The sequence below is a fragment of the Piliocolobus tephrosceles genome, chromosome 7, assembly GCF_002776525.5.
Source record: "Piliocolobus tephrosceles isolate RC106 chromosome 7, ASM277652v3, whole genome shotgun sequence".
Classification (NCBI taxonomy): domain Eukaryota; kingdom Metazoa; phylum Chordata; class Mammalia; order Primates; family Cercopithecidae; genus Piliocolobus; species Piliocolobus tephrosceles.
The window spans coordinates 107,240,846-107,259,911 of NC_045440.1; the positions used below are offsets into that span (position 1 = coordinate 107,240,846).

At 35.7% G+C, this 19,066-nt stretch overlaps 1 protein-coding gene and 1 pseudogene across 22 annotated transcripts in view; both read left to right on the top strand.

Annotated features, from left to right (window-relative positions):
- RIMS2 (regulating synaptic membrane exocytosis 2) overlaps positions 1-19,066 on the top strand; it is a 775,110-nt gene that overhangs the window by 338,997 nt on the left and 417,047 nt on the right. The gene's annotated exons all lie outside the window — the stretch shown is intronic.
- On the top strand, positions 1,919-2,016 carry LOC111551649 (annotated as a pseudogene).

The following is a 19,066-nucleotide window of genomic DNA, read 5'->3' on the forward strand; positions in this document are numbered from 1 at the left end:
AATGCACTATATGTTAGTTGTCTAATGTTGTCTAATAAATTACCATAGCTTGGTGGTTTAAAACACTCCACCTGTTTACTATCTTGCAGTTCTGTAGATCAGAAGTCCAGGTGGGCTTGTTTGAGTTCCCTGCTTAGTGTCTCACAAGGATGAAATCAAGGTGTGGACTAGCATTGGCATTTATCTGAATTGTACCTCCAAACAATTCAGATTGCTGCCAGAACCCAGTTCTTCACAGATATGCGCTGATGTTACTCTTTCCTTACTGGCTGTTAGCTGGGGACAGCTCTCAGCTTCTAGAGGATTCTTAACATTACTTGCCTCATAGTACCCCGCATTTTCTTTTTTTTCTTTCTTTCTTTCTTTTTTTTTTTTTTTTTTTCTAGACAGTGTGTCTCCCTCCCATGATCTGGCCAGGCTGGAATGCAGTGGCAGTCTCCACTTACTGCAGCTTTGACCTCCCTGGCTCAAGTGATTCTACCGCCTCAGGCCCCCAAATAGCTGGGACTATAGGTACAAGCCATCATGCCTGGCTAATTTTTGTATTTTTTGTAGAAATGGGGTTTCACCATGTTGCCCAGGCTGGTCTCAAACGGCTGAGCTCAAGAGATCCACCCACCTCCACCTTCCAGAGTGCTGAGATTACAGACATGAGCCACTGTGCCAGGCCTTGTTCCCTCTATTTTCAAAGCCAGCAATAGCATATCAGATCCTTCACCTGCTTGAAATCCTTCTCACTTCCTTTTCTGCTAGCAAGGTTTAAACTACATGTAAGCAAAAGTCATTAGAAGTTGTGATTTAGAATTAGTACAGCTGTTTTCCTGAGGTACGTGACCCTACAGCATTATAACAAAAGGAGAAGCCAAAGAAAATAGTCTGAATTTTAAAGTAATATTTCCTGCCTCTTAGCATAATTTATTATCCATATTGGTTTCAACAAGACTAAACTATTAGGTAGCTTTTGTTTTCATCATGTGATTTGTGAGAACACAGATATCAATCTCAACATCTCTCACTCTATTATATAATAATGTCAGAGTGTCTACCTCTGTATTACTTCTCAAAAGTTACATATAGTTTGGATAAGAAGAAGGTGTAGGACACCTATTATTTTATTCCATTCTACTGTTAATCATGTGCAGTGTATTCTACACTTCTATTATTGCATGTTTCGCTTCTAGAATTGTCATTTTTTAAAGTTCCTATTAATCTGCTGAAATTCCTCCATCTGTTTTCCTACTTTATCCACTTTTCCACGAAATCCTTTTACATATTCATTGTGTTATTTTAAAGCTTCTCTCTGCTAGTTGCAACATTCTGGTCATCTGTAGGACTGTTTCTAATGCTTCTATTGACTTTTTGTTCTCATGGTTATGGATTAATTTTCTTGTTTCCTTGGATGTCTTGTAACATAGTCTTGTAGGGTAAACACCTAAATGATGTATTGTAGAATTTTTATATTACGTTTTCATCTTGAGGATGCTAATTTTGATTATGTCAGGCAGTTAAATTAAGGAGGATCACCTCGATCTTGTCAAAGTTTGGTTTTAGGCTTTATTTGGAGAGTACTCTTTTTTTTTTTCCTTGTCATAGGTCACAGCCCTTACTTCTAGGGTATGGTTTTTTTACTGTTAATGCATGGCCTTTGTGAGGCCTCAACTGAATGCCCTGGGATTTTTCACAAATATCTCTCCAAGCTTGCTTGATCAGAGAGTTTTATAGTAGGGTGTGACTTCTGAAATTTCTCTTCAACTTTCAGCCCTCAGCAGGTGCAGTCTGCCAGGCTCCAGATAGCCTGCATATGTACTGCTTAGAGTCTGGGCAGGAACAAGAGCAAAACTTCTATTCCTATTTCTGGAGCTGATTTTCACTTAGCTCTCTTTTGTCCTAGTACTTTGCATCAAAAATTCTAGCTGCCAAGACCATACTTTCAGGGATTATTTCTGCAGTTCATTACTAAAGAAGTTTCTATGAATGTGTAGAGCAAAACAAAAACAAAAACAAAATTCTAGCTGTCTTAACAAGCCTGAATTTTAATCTCTATTTTTAACAGCAGACTGTGCTGCTTATGCTCTGTGAAACCAATGCTTCTGCTTGGACTCCAGTTCCTAATACTACAGTTGGAAGATTGTTTCCAGGTGGAAAGCTAATGTGAAGCTTACCTCTTTCTTAAGAATCTTAGCCTTATGTTCTGTCTTGTCCAACACATTAAAGTGGTTGTTTCATATTCTGCCCAGTTTTACAGTTGTTTATAGACAGAAGACAAACCTAATACTAGCTACTCGAGAACCTGTTAATTATTTCATAATGTAATAAACATCCATGAAACTACCCTATCAAGCAAGAGCTAGAACCTTGGCAATCATTTCCTTGACTCCTCCAGTTTGTGGCTATCATGATATTCAGCCCCAAGTTCATCATTCCTGTTTTTTCTTTTATACACGTTTCTTATATGTACTTCTAAAAATCATTGGTTATTTCATCTTTATAAAAAGGCATTTTTCCCACTAATTTTACATTGCATTCATACTGTTGTGGATTGTGGTAATTCATTTATTTTGACTGCTTTATAATATTTTAGAGTTTGAGCGTATCACAGTTTTTAATCCACTTTCCCACAGAGAGATTGTTGTGGTTGTTTCCATGCTTTTGGCACTGTAAAAGTGCTGCTGTGAACATTTTTGTGCATGTTTTCTGTTGCACATATGTAGGAACTTCTTGTGGATACTTTTCGTTCATATGTTAACTTTAGGAAATAATACGGAGGTATTTTCCAGTTAGTTTTAAGGCAATGACAGTTCAGTGTATTCCCTGTATACTGTGGGAATGAAATGGTTCAAGAGCAAAACCTTAATTAAAAAGTTGGAAAATTTAAACCAGGCAGCTGCTGGAAGGTACACTTGTTATTTTGACAAAAATAAAATTATAGAATAAGTGTATCTGAAGTGAACTTACTCAGAAATTTCTTTCTTTTCCTTTTTTTAAAATACCAAAACAATGTATAAAACCTTCCTGCATCAGTGAAGGAAGAGCTTTGAAACAGGCAGGAATGCTAGGTGTAGTTTACAGAGCAGGACTTAAAGAGCACAGGGTATTTTCATGGATAAAGTCTCCAGATTGCTAAGTATTGCCAGAGAAAACTATTGCTGTAGTGAAAACAAATTAGGCTCTCTGAGCTCATCTAGGTCCTTAATGCTGTTGTTAAGGAATTGTTTGTTTATTGCCAATTAATTAGTATCATGCGTCCTCCCTCTTCATGTATTTTTATCAGGAAATTAATTCCTTTTTGACTTTTATATCCAGAAATAATAAATGCCAAGTCTCTAAAATGTATTTCAAGATCTGAAATTGCTGCTTTTTTTTCTTACTAGCTCAGAAGAATGTTTCCCTACTTTCTCTCATACATAATATTACTTTATAAATATCTCTTTTCAAATCTTTTTTATTAAACATTGAAAAATCTAGACTTGATGATTTTCTGTCTTGGTATAAATGACCGTTATCAGCAACAGAGTACAACCAGATGAATCATTGTAAGAATTTCAATCTTCACAGCCTGATAGTACTGTCCAGTCTACATGTGGCTCCAGAAATGCAGGTGAGCCTTGTTAACCCAATCAGCTAGACATTTTACTCCATAAAATCTTAGAGATGGTTCTGATGTATCAGAAGTCTCTTGGCATCTGTTTGAAACTCTCAAACTGCTTCTACCTATTTTGCTTGAATCCTGTTTGTGGTTACCCTTGGCTACACATCTGTAGACATTTGAGGGTTGCCATTAAGAAATTTACATCAACCAGCCTGGCCAACATGATGAAACCTTGTCTCTACTAAAAACACAACAATTAGCCTGGTGTGATGGCACACACCTGTAATCCCAGCTACTTGGGAAGCTGAGGCAGGAGAATTGCTAGAACCCGGGAGGCAGAGGTTGCAGTGAGCTGAGATCGCGCCTCTGCACTCCAGCTTGGGCGACAAAGCGAGACTCTGTCTCAAAGAAAAAAAAAAAAGAAAGAAAGAAAGAAAGAAATAGATAGCTTTATGTCTTATACTTATTCAGCACTAACTTTACTTCTAGTGCAACTATAATTGAAGTGAAAAATAAACAAAAGCAACCAAATATGTATGAGATTATGGTAATCAGAAGAATAGAGCTTAACCTCATTTTAAGTATGTTCATAAAATCTGGCACATAAAGCAAAATCCTAGTTTTCTATTGACTGCTTTTATAATTTCAGTTATTTGATATTAGAATAATGCTTTTTGACTGCCTTCATCCATATTAAGTGAAAAAAATACAGTTATACTTTTTGTTTTTGTTTTACATATAAGAAATAAAAAGGCATAGAAAGAAGAATTAAAGAAACTCTAAAAAAACTGTAGCAAAATGTTAACAGCAATTGCTTTGGGCTTTATAATTTTAAATATAACTTAAAATAAATAATGTGGGAATGAATTTTATGAAGATTTAGAAGATGGCCCCGCTAATAACAAACACTAAGTAAATAATAACTTATAATAAATTAATTATTATCAATTATTACTGCTTCTTACTGATTAAGCCTTTTCTTCTATTCAGGATTTCACTCTGAAAGATTTCTTGATGTTTAATTACTATGTCAAAATGTATCAACTTTTCTAAGACTTACTGTCTAATTGCTTTCCCAAAAGGTTTCTGCCATTTCTACCATGAACACCTAGAATTGTTTTTCATCATTGTCATTGATTGCTTTCATATTGTCCTATTTGTAATTTCATTGGTTGTTATAGAAGTTTTTTAAAAAATTTAAACATTTACTCATCTGTGTTAGTCTGCTAGGGCTGCCACAACAAAGTGTATCATAAACTGGGTGGCTTAAACAACAGGAATTAATTTCTCACAGTTCTGGATTCTAGAAGTCCAAGATCAAGGTGTTAGGAGGTTTGGTTTCTTCTGAAGCCTAGCTCCTTAACCTTGCAGATAGCTGCCTTCCTGCTTGTGTCTTCACTGATCTTTCCTCCTTGTACACAATCCTTAGTGTCTCTGTCCAAATTTCCTCTTCTTATAAGTATACTAGTTAGATTGGATTAGGACCCACCCCAATGGTCTTCTTTTACTTAATCACCTCTTTAAAGGTCCTATCTCCAAATACAGTCACATTCTGAGATACTGGGAGTTAGAGCTTCAACATGAATTTTGAGTAGATACAGTTCAACCCACAAGATCATTTAATTATTAATCAAGGATAAATCGATATATTTTCATGAGAATTTAGTGCTTCTGTTTCTGTGCCTGCTTTCTCTAGTTATTAACCCCAACAATTTCATTGTTCTTGACTTTTTTTTGGTTTTAAACAGACAGTGTTGCTATCTTGCCCCGGTTGGATTTTGAACTCCTGAGTTCAAGCAATCGCCCTGCCTCAGCCTTGCTAACATACACTCCAGGCATATTATGCACTCCAGGCATGCACCACTATGCCTGTCTGTTCTTGATTTCTTAAATGTAATTTATTTTTCAGCAGACAGTGAATGCTTTCAGTAACTTTTAAAGGAAGGATATTGATTATGTTTTTTGAGAATGTGTCTGTGTGAGACTTTTCCCTCATATTCCTCTTATTCCTAGGCATATATGCTCTTTGAATTAATGGTTTTCTTCAAAGTTTTGTAGGGAGCTAAGTGATTATTCTTTTGAAGCCACACTATAATTAGAATAGTGCATATTGCCCATCTATAATACTTTATCATAACTATAGTGAAAACTACCTTATTATTTCTCTTATAGGAATGAGTTTTACCACATGATACTATGGCATCTCTATTGATAATTATTTGTCTTTTATGTAATCTTTCAGAATCTTATAAAAATTTATGATTGTTGTAATTAAAATAACTTTTTTTGGGCATGATTTGAATTGTCTTTCTGCTATGGTTTGGCTGTATCCCCATCCAAATCTCATCTTGAATTCCCACATGTTGTGGGAGGGACCCAGTAGGAGCAATTGAATTATGGGGGCAGGTCTTTCCCATTCTGTTCTCATGATAGCAAATAAGCCTCACGAGATCTGGTGATTTTAAAAAGGGGAGTTTCCCTGCACAAGTTTCATTTGCTTGCTGCCATTCACATAAAATGTGACTTGCTCCTCTTTACCTTCCGCCATGATTGTGAGGCTTCCCTAGCCACGTGGAACTGTGAGTTCTCCATTAAACCTCTTTCCTTTGTAAACTGCCCAGTCTCAGATATGTCTTTATCAGCAGCGTGAAAATGGACGAATACATTTTCCTTCTAAGACATCCTTGTTTGTGTGTCTTTAATTACTTTCACCAGTTTTTATAAGGTAGTATCTGTGAGAAATGTGCTGTATTTTTAGTGTGCTTAGCAGCTTCTAGTGCCTTGTATTTTGAAAAGAGAAAAATATTGTAGTCAGTTTAGTTTTCTTCTATTTCCATATTTCATTAAAGGTTTTAAGAGATTCACTTCAGCTGTCCGCAGACTGAACTGTCAGTCCCAGATATGGTTCATCACTCTTGAAGGTTGATTATGATTCTTTTCTTGAACTGTATTTAGTCTTAGTTTTCAAGTCCTCTCTTTTAAAAAAATCTTTCTAAGTTATATCTCAAGCTCACTCCTCTTTGATAATGTCATTGGCTCTGAAAGTCATCATATAGAAATAAAGCCACTTTGTTAGTAACTTTTCTTTGTAGTTTTTGTAAATTTATTTTTTCCTAAAAATGGTAAACCTGCAAATACCTTCACTTTTTATTTTCTTTGAACATTTTTCAGTGCTTTTTGGTTAAGAAGAGACAGAGAGAATGAGAGTTTATTCTCTAGTCTTTTTCTTTCATATTACTGAAATTATCTGTCTTTTGTTTCTGCTTCTCCCTATGACCCTTTTCTTCTACCTTAGCTATTCTTTGTTTGCCAAACACTCAGTAAAAATATTCAATTTTTAAGGAGAATATTACTTTATTGACTTCGTTGCATTTTAAAATGCTTTTCAACATACTTCAGCATTTCAGCATTTTCCAGCTCCTAATAGAGTAAACTTCTAGCTTCAAGATTATTTTTTAATTGTTTTTGTGGAAAAATACGTTTTCTTAGTTTCCTTATTTCTGTCAAGTCTTTGTTTTTTAACAAAATGAAATCTTATCTTATTCTCAAAATTATACAATTTTATTGTTGCTTGTGAAAGTTAAACCTACAGTCACTTCAATTTTAAGCAAGTTTTGTGGAGAATAGTCCAAGATCCTTTTTAAAAACATTTTTTACACATCCAAAATCTCTTGCTTGTACATCACTCTTTTTTATATCACTTTGTACCATTCTCCTTTTTTATGGGTATACTTGATTTCTGTAGCCAATGTGGTAGGAAAAGCAGAAGATATGGAGAAATGATCTATAATTCTTTCATTATTAGGAACCTGCCACCTTAATTACTACTATCCCTACCTGCTATTACTAGTGAAAATTATTTTAAAACAATCATAATGCTTACTAATATTTTGATGCCTTACAATTAATCAGTACTTTCACTTATCTTAGATAATCATTACTATGACTCTCTAAATCATGTAGTATTAGTATACTGTCATCATTTTACAGGTTTTAGAAATTATGTTTAGATAAGTAAGTAATATTCCCATGATTTCACAACTGGCAGAAACTAGGACCCAAACCCAGGTGCTCTGACTTAAAATTATGTAATTTTTCATAGCCAGATACATGTCAAATATGCTTTTTGCTAGGTATAAGAAAAAGGGCTTGAAAGTTCCCACACTGTAGGAACTTAGCATATGTGGGGTAAAGGTTGGGAAGAGCAACAGCCTAAGGCAACATCTCCAATTTTTTATGGTAGTTCATACTTGAATAGAATAGGAAGATCATGAAGTCCACAAGTCTTAATCCCAAATGCCAACATGGATTCCGATTAATACCTTACTATGGCAGATTCTTCTCTGAGACAAGAATGGGGAAGAGGAAATAGATTTATTATTTGTTGAGCATCTTTCCATGCAATTTTCTTGATCACTTAGCTTCATATTAAAGAGGTAGGATATCATTTAAATGTAGAGCATGAAATTTGAAATTGGAGAGAGACCTGGATTTTTTAAATAGCTTATTGAAGTATAATTGATATGCAATAAACTGAACATATGTAAAATACACAAATATACACAAGTATTCACCTGTGGAGACATCACCATAGTAAAGATAATATAGCATCAATATAACTGCTGAAAGTTTCTTGTTTAACCCCTTGATAATTCCTGCTTCCTATCCGTCTCTGCTCTGCTCTATCCCTGAGTAACCACTGATGTGGTTACTGTCCTATATTAGTATGAGTTTTATGTAAATGAAATTATATTATGTACTCTTAAAAATCTGACAGCTTTCACTTAGTGTGATGAGTTTGAGATTCATCCATGTTACTGTGTGTATAAATAATTTATTCTTCATTTATTTTTAAATCCATTACTGAGCATTAGTATTCCCATATATAGATACACCAAAATTTGTATAGCTGTTCACTTGTTGATGGGCACCTTGGTTTTTCCTACATTTTTGGTGTTAAAGTTGCTGTGAATATTTACTTATAAATCTTCATAAGGACATAAGCTTTCTGCTGTAAATATGAGGAGGCAGCAATTTCTTTGAAGAACTTTGCTTTTAATAATATGGAGGGCCATATTATTTTATACTCTGATTTTCTTTCATATTTCCATTCATTTGTCATATATAATCATATATGGAATTTTTAGCTTTCATATTTCTTTGTAGCTCTGCATTTATTAAACAAGAACCCCTTTCTGAACATAAATTCTAATGACCTATAGGATAAGCCACATTCAGTGGTTTATCCCTAGTTATGAGGTTTTTGCATTCAGTTTCATCTTTTGTTAAGCTTATACCTAGTCCCATAGTCTGTTTCTTGTGAGTTATGGCAATGTTGATTTTATGTATTCCTAGTTTGCTGTGAGTTGTCTGTAAGGAAATGTAATGTCACATTTTAAAGTTTTATATAAGTTACCTTCCCTAACGCTTCTCTTTTTTTCTGATTCTGTATTCTTGTTTGCCTGCTTTGCTTCTTTTTATAGTTTCTAACTGGATCTTGAGTACTTTCTTTAGTTGCAGTACTTTCCTTATTTTCTTTATCTTGACTCTTTTAGTTTCTCTTGAAATGCTTTCTTTCCTCTTTTTCATCTATTCCTAATTAGGAAATTTCTACTATGGTAGTCTTATGCTGGCATGTTGATATTAGTGGAGTAATACTGTCCAGAAGGAATCATAATGATAAGTGAAAGAAGCCTAAGTAGAGGCTGTGGATTTGAATATGCTGACTACTAACTAAAACATCAAAAATGCAAGAAAGGAAAGAGCAAGCAAGGTGATAGAGACGTTTAGCCTTTTTAGGAATGTTTGGTAACTGTTTTTCTGATTTTTTTTTTTTTTTTTTTTGAGATGGAGTCACTCTGTTGCCGAGGCTGGAGTGCAGTGGCGCGATCTCACCTCACTGCAATCTCCCGCCTCCTGGGTTCAAGCTATTCTCCTGCCTCAGCCTCCTGAGTAGCTGGGATTACAGGCACCCACCACCATGCCTGGCTAATTTTTGTGTATATATATATATATATATATTTTAGTGGAGACGGGGTTTCAACATGTTGGCCCAGGCTGGTCTCGAACTCCTGACCTCAGGTGATCTGCCCACTCAGCCTCCCAAAGTGCTGGGATTACAGGTGTGAGCTACTGCGCCTGGCCTGTTTTCCTGATTTTTAACTGCATTGAGACAGCCCTGGGCCCTAGGCAAATTTTCATTATGGCAAGAGTAATAGAGGGATTTGATCAAATCAAGTGACATAAATGTTACTTGCACTTCACCTCAAAAATTTCAAATTGAAATTTTCTTTCAATTTGTCCCTTATTGCTTTGTTCATTTTCCTGTTTTTCCCAATTTGTTTTGTGTTATATGCCAATTGAAGTGCTACCTGCCTTTTTCTTCTACAACTGATTCCATACAGACTGTTTCTTCTTTGCTTTTCCACTTTTGCAGACTTGCACAACCTTAGACAAAAACTTGATTATATCCTTTAATTTTATTTGAGAACCTTGACCTTGGTGTAGGTAATAAATTTTGTTAAGTCCTGTCTAGGATGCTGTGTGTCCATTATTTTCTTCCTGGGAAAATTTAAAAGCACCTGTTTCAAACAAAGGTCACTATTTATCCAGTGCTTTTTATTTATTCTTTGAACTAATACTTAAGTACCTACAACTTGCCAAGTTCTCTTTTGGCACTGAGGAGGAAGGTAGGGAAAAAGATACTAAGAGTCTCTATTCTTGAAGAACTAATACTTACCTGTGACCTTAACTACAAGGAAAACTTGTATTCAAACAAACCGTTCTTAAACTAGGCCTTTTGTTTCACCTTGATTCTGCCCAATTGAAAAGTCATTTGCAGTTGACTGGCTGTGTCACTTCTTTTTAATTAAGTTTGCGTGAAATTTCGGGCCTGAGGACTATAAGTCAGAATTTTGATATTTAATTAATATTAATCTTGAAGTCTATTTTCTTTTTACTGCCTTGTGCTTGAAAATTCCAGTTCATTTTAATTTATGCTGAGGCTTAGAAAAAGAAAGAAAAAGAGGAGTATTGCCTAGAAGCAGAGCCTAAGACAAGAATTCAGGTGCATATACTTTATAGTGGGAATGCTCTTCAGGAATAAACTGTAAGGGAATGCAGTGAAGCAGGATAGGGAAGAAGAACTAGTCATGGTTTCAGGTTAAGCCTAGTCATGGGAGTGAAGGACTCTGAGCATAAGTCATTCCTCAGTTTTTTCTCTTATCTGTATGCCCCTATCAGAGCTATCCTTGGGCTGAGGGTAACCTCCTACATGAGATGGCTATCATTTGAGGTTATTTCTTTGGAGAACAGGGATACTGTGTGCAATTAGCAGCCAATATTCACAGCAGCTGGAAGATGAGTGCACTATCCAGATAAAGGAGATTTGGATAAGCCACCAACAATGTGTACATTAGTGTACCCTTTGTACCAGTCAGAGCCAGTTGCCACTGATAATTAAATTTACTCTATTCAGGCACAGGTCCTCCAGGATTCTATGCTCACAATTTCTGTTAAAACTTGTCTCTGATCTTGTGATCTTAACTGATACTTATTTATATTTTTTTCCACTTTTACTGATTTAGATGACTTACCTGGTAGATTGATTCAGATCCTCATCCCTGCAGAGTCTGAGCTCCTTGTCATCATGTACTTATGGTTTCCCATTTATAGTTGCAGCGTGACTTGGGAATAACAAGTCACTCCATTGGCTAACCTGAATTTCAAACATATCCTCCCATACCCATTTTGTAGCAGCTGTATTACTTGCTCACAGTGATTAGGGTCAATTACTAATGCCAGAGTGATGATTATTATTTTTTCTGGCGCAAGGATCACACAGTGACTGGGCAGTAGCCATAGCTTTATGTGTCCCCTGTTGAAGCATCCCCCACTTTAGGAACCAGGATTTCTTGATTCACAGAGCCAGAAACAACAGTATTGTACAGATTTCTCAAGTGGATACCTGGCAGTAATGGTTAGTGGTACCACTCCTACTTCTATCCCTTGGTTCTTAGATCTGTGAATTCTACATATCTGGGGCATAGTAGCTTATGATAACCTTTGAATTAGGGAATATATTATGTCCTGAAGGATAGTGTCCCGTCCTGCAAAGTGTCCACTGTAAGCAGAGTCTTAGCTACATGTTTAATGGGGCATTTTACTGCTGTGTCAGACTGAAGAGTTCTGGATGGCACAGTATGTGGTAGGATCAGTGGATCTCATAATTAGTGTTTTTACTGCATTAACACTACAAAGAAACATATTTCCTTTGCTTTGTCTTAAATATGTGGTATCCCATGTAGGTAAAGCAGGCAGTCTATGAGCACATGTATAAAGGTACTTGCTGAGGTGCTTTGGGCAGGAAAGGCAAACTCATACTTGGAATGCCTCTTTATATCTGTGTGAATGAATTATTGACCCTTACAAGGTAGAATGTATCTAGTGCAGCCAACTTATCACCAGATGTCCAGTTGTTTCCTTGAAGGGTGGAATCATGTTGAGGTTGGGGAGGGGTCTGTGATTGACAGATGAGGCATTCAGCAGAAGCAAGGGTTATATACATCATGTTAGGAGTAGAATATGCTGTTGGGCACATGCATTGCCTACGTATCTGTCAGTATGGCTTTATTCTACTCATGGAGGTGGGTGGAGTTGGTGAGGACAGAGACCAGCAGATACCTCATGATGAATTCATTGGTTTTCTTGGTTATTTAATACCTCTTGTGTTAGATCTTATCTGGTACACATAAGTATGTAATGCAAGGATCCACACACCCTCAGCCTACTCCCAAAGGTCCATCCACATGCCTCTTTATTAGAACTCCTTGTCTTCAATCTTCTAGAAGCCCCCAATCAATCAGCTAAGCTATTCACCACTATTTCTGTCCATATGTGTTATGACCTCAGGCTTCTTTTCTTTTTACACAAAATGGATAACCAGGTTGTGAACTGAAACTCTGCTTATTGGGAGGATTTCTTCTCATTACTTTATTTCAAGGCCAACACTGAACAGGTCTGAAGTGAAGACGCACTCCATTTTTAGTTTACACTCACATACTGAGCTGATCCATTCACTATTTAAGCTCGGCCTTTTTCTTTTTTCTTCAAGTGAATATGAACTTCAGAGGCAGCATGGATGCAATAGTGTTAAGTAACTTGGTTGTCTGAGCCACATGTTTGGTTGTCTGAGCCACAAGGAAGATGCAACATCTTCCTTGTCGCATCTGGACCTGCTCAACCCGAGGCCCAGATCAGCTACTTCTATTTTATTGGAAATGGAATGCTGCTGAGTCTCTCTGGTCTTATGATTTGGTAGGTTTCATGGTGGGTGCTTCTGGATTCATAGTCACTTGATGTCTTGAGATCAGATGTTCCATTTCTACCCCGACTACGTGGCATGAATGGTTTTCTGCTTTGACAGTATGCTCTATTCTAGAACCCTATGGGTTTATGTTGTTCTACCACAGGTGTCTCTAGTACCATGGGTTATATGGGATTGTATCATGTTCTGGACCAATTGTGGATCTCTGGTTTTGCTCTGGGGCCTACTCTGACAGGACCCTCACTTTAGCATAGAAGATTTGCTTAGGCTGAGAATTTAGCCTTCTCTGAAGTTCTCTCAATATTATAATTAAATTCTGTGACTAGTCTTTAACTCTATCTTCTTTCTAACTTTAAGAGATGAAGAACCCTTTAAACAATGCTAGAGAGGCCTTTTGACTCTCATACTTTGCTTTATATTAGTGGATGACTTCTCTGACCTTGTCATTCTTAATTTGTAATGCATCAGTTTGGCATTCAGCAATGACCATCTACTTCTAGTCTTTTACAATTACTGTTTCTCCCATACCTTTGAAATGATAGGTGCCACATAATCCAGTGCATCCCTTGCTACCTATAATCTATTCCAATTCACTATAGGTGAAAATCTTAGCAGTTGCATTACCACTGTGTGGCAGGGACCACAGACATATTTCATTCCACTTATAGCAGTGATGGGGTGTTCATTTCTAGTTGGCCAGCAAGTAATCCAACTCCAGAATTTCCTTCCTAGTGTCTGTCTCTAGGCTCACTCCTGGTATTGTCTTAGGTCAAGTTCATTAGAAACAGAGCTTAAGACAGGGATTTCTGTACACATGATTTAATGAAGGAATGTTCTTCAGGAAAAATCTTTAAGGAGGTGATGGAACCAAGACAGAAATGAGAAAAGAGCTGAGGAAGCATGTGGTCTCAGGTAAAGCCTTGCCTTGGCTAATCCTCACTGTTTGTGTATGGGGAAGTGTGTATTTTGGAGAATTGTTTTTTGAGTGTAAATTGCAAGGCACTGTTTTTTCCTTTGAAGCAAGGGTGGCCAACTTTGGTATCACCATATCAGTAAGTCATTAGCTCTAAACCATACCTGGGGAGGGAAGAGCAGTGCTACTTTCCAGTGGAGGTGACTTCTGTTAGTTGAGGGGGCCAGTTCTCTAGAGAACGGAAAATGTTTACCATTATTGTAGCCAACACTCACAGCAGCTGCGGGAGGGATTCATAATACTGGTAAAGGGTAAAGACTGGTAGAGACATTAACAGTCTCTATCATAAGGAGAAACAAAAATTATGTATATCTTCCTGAAATACTATGGCTTAGGAACTCTCTACAGATTTCAGTGTTTTACCATGTTATAAAAATTAACTCTTTCGTCTAAAGAGGGAGGTGGATATATTAGTCATTGAGTAAGTTAGTGAGGAAAAATGTTAAAAAGAAAAATGGTCCTAATATAGCTGTTTACATGTAACTTTGTTTAAGAGGATGGACGTAGCAAAAGACAATTACTGAATGGATTCCATACTAGAAGGAAAACAATATTGAATATGGGGAAGTTTGCCAATATCTTATTTAACACGGTATTAACATTTTTGTTTTCACTCACTTTTATTTCACTCCAGAAATCATTCTTTATAATTTAAGGTAATATTCCTAATCTAGTCTTTACTGTTTAAATATAGTCATTCAGTTACATATGACTATATATTACACAAATAGAAAAATTTCCAAGATTTGTATCTGTGACTTCTATTTTTAGAACAAAAGAATGAAATACTATTCCATTTGAAGAAAACATTATTCTTATGCAATGAGTAATTTCAAAATATAATGTATACTTGGTATTGATAATAAATTGTCAAACAAAATTCTTACTCCATCATGATCAGGGTCCCCAGGTCGTTGACAATTCAGTAGATTTCCTCTGGTGCCTGTGCTATTTGGAGTCCTGTTACAGAGGCTGCTAAGTACACTGTCTGATAGGAAGGATCATCTTCCCAATGTAGCTCCCTGGTGCCTGTTTAGTTCTCCAATGAATGCCAGAGACCAAATGCTATGGTTTTGGTTGAGGGTGAAGAGACTGGAGGCACCCTAGTTCTAATCTCTTTATCTTTTGTGGCCACCTATTATTTTTGGATGACTATGACTTTGTACTTTTATTTATATTTCTGGCTACAACTCTTAAACGAACAGAGCTAAGAAATAGTCTTGGAGTTTAGTAGGTAAGTCATATATTTTTAATGTCAATGATTGAAATGTACCAGATCTGCTCTGTTGCACATGATCTTCTTTATCTGAAAGTATATTTAGAATCCTATATGTTTCTTATCCAGTATTCACTACTGGATAAGATAACCAATTATTGAGTATAAGGTGCATTAAATATGTTTCCCTGTGTTAAATCTATGATGTCCTTGAGTGGGGAAAGCTTTTTGAAAGTTTTAGATAAATGCTAAAGAATATCCTAATTATTCACTTAGTTGGAGTTTTGGAAAAGTAACTTACAAACTCACATGGTTTTTGCATTGTAAATTATTTTTGTCAAATCTGATGTGAATTTTTATATTCAGGCATAATGGGAAAGATGCTTAGGGAACAACTATTAATATTTATTTAAACTTTTCTTCATGAAGTAACATGGAAGATCAAAAGGGAAATGAAGTGACCAGCCATAATCAAACGTTATATATCTAGTTGCCTTTTTGATAATTCTTAGAGTTAAGGAACTTGGTTTTAAAATGGTTGTGAATATTCTATTGGTATGCGGTAATGTATTTCTATTAAGAATTATAGGCTATATGTTTTGCTAGTTTATATAAAGTTGCCTTATAATTTTGATAATTCAGAAATATTTATATTGTCAATAAAACATGAAAAAATCTGATAATATAAGAGTGATTCCTTAAAATAAGAATATAAGAAAAATAACATAAATGAAAAATATATATTCTATATAGTTAGAACAGTGAGATTTCAAATATATGACTAAGAGTAGAGTCTATTTTCTTCCTTATCTTTATGTACTGAAAATAGTTTGATTTTAGTATTCTTATAGTTGCTAGCTGCAGACCAATTGTGTATGTATAGATGTGTATGCCTGTGTCTATACAAATGCTATACACACACACACACACACACACACACACTACACACACAGAGGCAACTCAAAAGTTTAAGTTTCAAAGAATGACACTTTTCGACTGTAATAAATTAAACCAAACAAATTATGTGCACTGATATGTAAAATGGGAGTTTATTCATATTATGATTTCATTTGCTGCATATATTTTTTATTGCAGTGCAAAGACATGTAGAATATGAAAATGAATTGCACTTTTAGAAAAATCATTAATTATTTTATGGTTCAGCACTGTAAAGAACAAAAAAAAATAGAACCAGCTAGATTGCATCTTTCTGTATCTCTTGTGTGTAGATGCTACAAATCGTATTCAGGCAGATGGGCATTTAGACCAGTCCTCCACTGCAGTTTCTGTATTCTTCTCCCTTACTCCAAGATGGGATAGACACTAATGACCTCCCCCCAGAAAACATTACCTAGATAGTGAAGAGGCTGTTTTAATGTAGGATTGTGATTGCAACTTCCAACAAGATTGGATCCTGTTTTTTCTCTTATGTCAGAAAAGCTGGTTTGCCTGAGGGGAATCAGCATTAATAAAACTAAGAAGCGAGCTAGTGACAAAAGAAAGTAGTATGGATATAGTAACGACGGACTCACATAGGGACTTGGGGGCTAATTTTAACAATTTAATCATGAATTAATTAAATACATTTAAAAATGATTTCATTTATTTGAAGTCTGAAACTAAGATTATAGGTAGTATTACAGTAGAATTAAATTTTGTAGGTTACAAAGCACTTTCTTTTATTTTTTTATATTTTTTTTAAGATACAAGATGTACATGTGCAGGTTTGTGCTCAATTGCAGTATACTTCAATGGGTATATTGCAACCAGGTTGCAAGCATGGTACCTAATAGGTAGTTTTTTGACCCAAACCTCGCTCTCTCCCTCCTGCCTCAAGTACAGCACAGTGTCTGTTGTTCCCATGTTTATGTCCATGGGTGTTCAATATTTAGCCCCCACTTGTAAGTAAGAACATATGGTATATGGTTTTCTGTTCCTGCATTAATTCACTTAGGATTATGGCCTCCAGCTTTATTCATGTTGCTGCAAAGGACATGATTTACTTCTTTTTTATGGCTATGTAGTATTCCATGATGTATATGTACCACATTTTCTTTATCCAATCTGTCGTTGATGGGCAATTGTTGATTCTCTGTCTTTGCTCTTGTGAACAGCACTGCCACGAACATATGAGTGCATGTGTCTTTTGGGTATAATGATCTATTTTCCTTTGGGTGTATATCCAGTAATCAGATTGCTGAGTGAAATGGTAGCTCTATCTTAAGTTCTTTGAGAAATCTCCAAACTGCTTTCCACAGTGGCTGAACTAGTTTACATTCCTATCAACAGTATATAAGTGTTCCCTTTTCTCCACAGTCTCACCAAAAAAATCTTCTTTTTCTTAATTTGTAATAACCATTCTGACTGCCATGGAATAGTAAGTATCTCAATGTGGTTTTGAAAATGCATTTCTCTGATGATTAGTGATGCTGAGCATTTTTTTCATATGTTTGCTGGCTGCTTGTATGTCTTCTTTTGAGAAGTGTCTGTTCATGTCCTTTGCCAATCTTTTAATTTTTTCTCTTGTTGAATTGTTTCTGATGCATAGTTTGTGAATATTTTCTCCTGTTCTGCATGTAGTCCGTTTACTCTGTTAGTAGTTTCTTTTACTATGCAGAAACTCTTTAGTTTAATTAGGTACCATTTGTCAATTTTTGTTTCTGTTGCAAGTACTCTTGGGGATTTAGCCAAAAATTCTTTGCTAAGGCTGAGCTGACAAGGGTATTTTCTAATTTTCTTCTAGGATTTTAATAGTTTGAGGTCTTACATTGAACTATTTAATCCATCTTGAGTTAATTTTTATATATGGTGAAAGGTCAGAGTCTGGTTTTATTCCTCTGCATATGACTAGCCAGTTGTCTCACCATTTATTGAGTAGGGAGTTCGTTACCCATTGCTTGTTTTTGTCAGCCTTGTCAAAGAACAGATGGTTGTAAGTATGAGGCTTTATTTCTGAGTTTTATTTTCTGTTCCATTGGTCTATGTGTTTGTTTTTGCACCAGTACCATGCTGTTTTGGTTACTGTAGAATTATAGCATAGTTTGAAGTCAGGTAGTGTGATGCCTCCAGCTTTGTTCTGTTTGCTTAGGACGGCTCTGGCTATTCGGGCTCTTTTTTGATTCTACTTGAATTTTAGAACAGTTTTTTTTTTCTAATTCTGTAAAGGATGACATTGGTAGTTTGGTAGGAATTTCACTGAACCTGTAAATTGCCCTGGCCAGTATGGACATTTTAACAATATTGATTCTTCCAATCCATGAGCATGGGATATTTTTCCATTTATTTGTGTAGACCCTGATTTGTTTTTATCAGTGTTTCATAGTTCTCCTTCTAGAACCTCCTTGGTTAGCTATATTCCGAGATACTTCGTTTTCCTTTGGCTGTTGTAAATGGGATTGTGTTCTTGATTTGGCACTCAGCCTGGACATTATTGGTGTATAGAAATGTGACTAATTTTTTGCATTGATTTTGTAATTTTTATCATTCTAGTAGACTTTTGGCAGAATCCTTGGGGTTTTCTAGGTATATAATTATATCATCAGTGAGAGAGATAGACTGACTTCTTCTTTCCCTATTTGGATGTCTTTTATTTTTTTCTCTTGCCTGATTGCTCTGGCTAGAACTTCAGTAACATGTTGAATAAGAGTCATGAGAGTGGGCATCCTTGTCTTGTTCAGGGAGAATTGTTCCAGGTTTTGCCTAATCAGTAAGATGCTGGCTGTGGGTTTGTCATAGATGGCTCTTATTATTTTGAGACATGTTGTTTTGTTGCCTAGTTTGTTGAGGGTTTTTTTTTTTTTGTAATCATGAAGAGATGTTGGATTTCATCAAAAGCTTTCTCTGCATCTATTGAGATGATCATATGCTTTTTGTTTTGAATTCTGTTCATGTCGTAAATCATATTTATTGATTTGTGTATCTTGAACCATCCTTGTATCCCAGGAAAAAGCCTGCTTGGTTGTG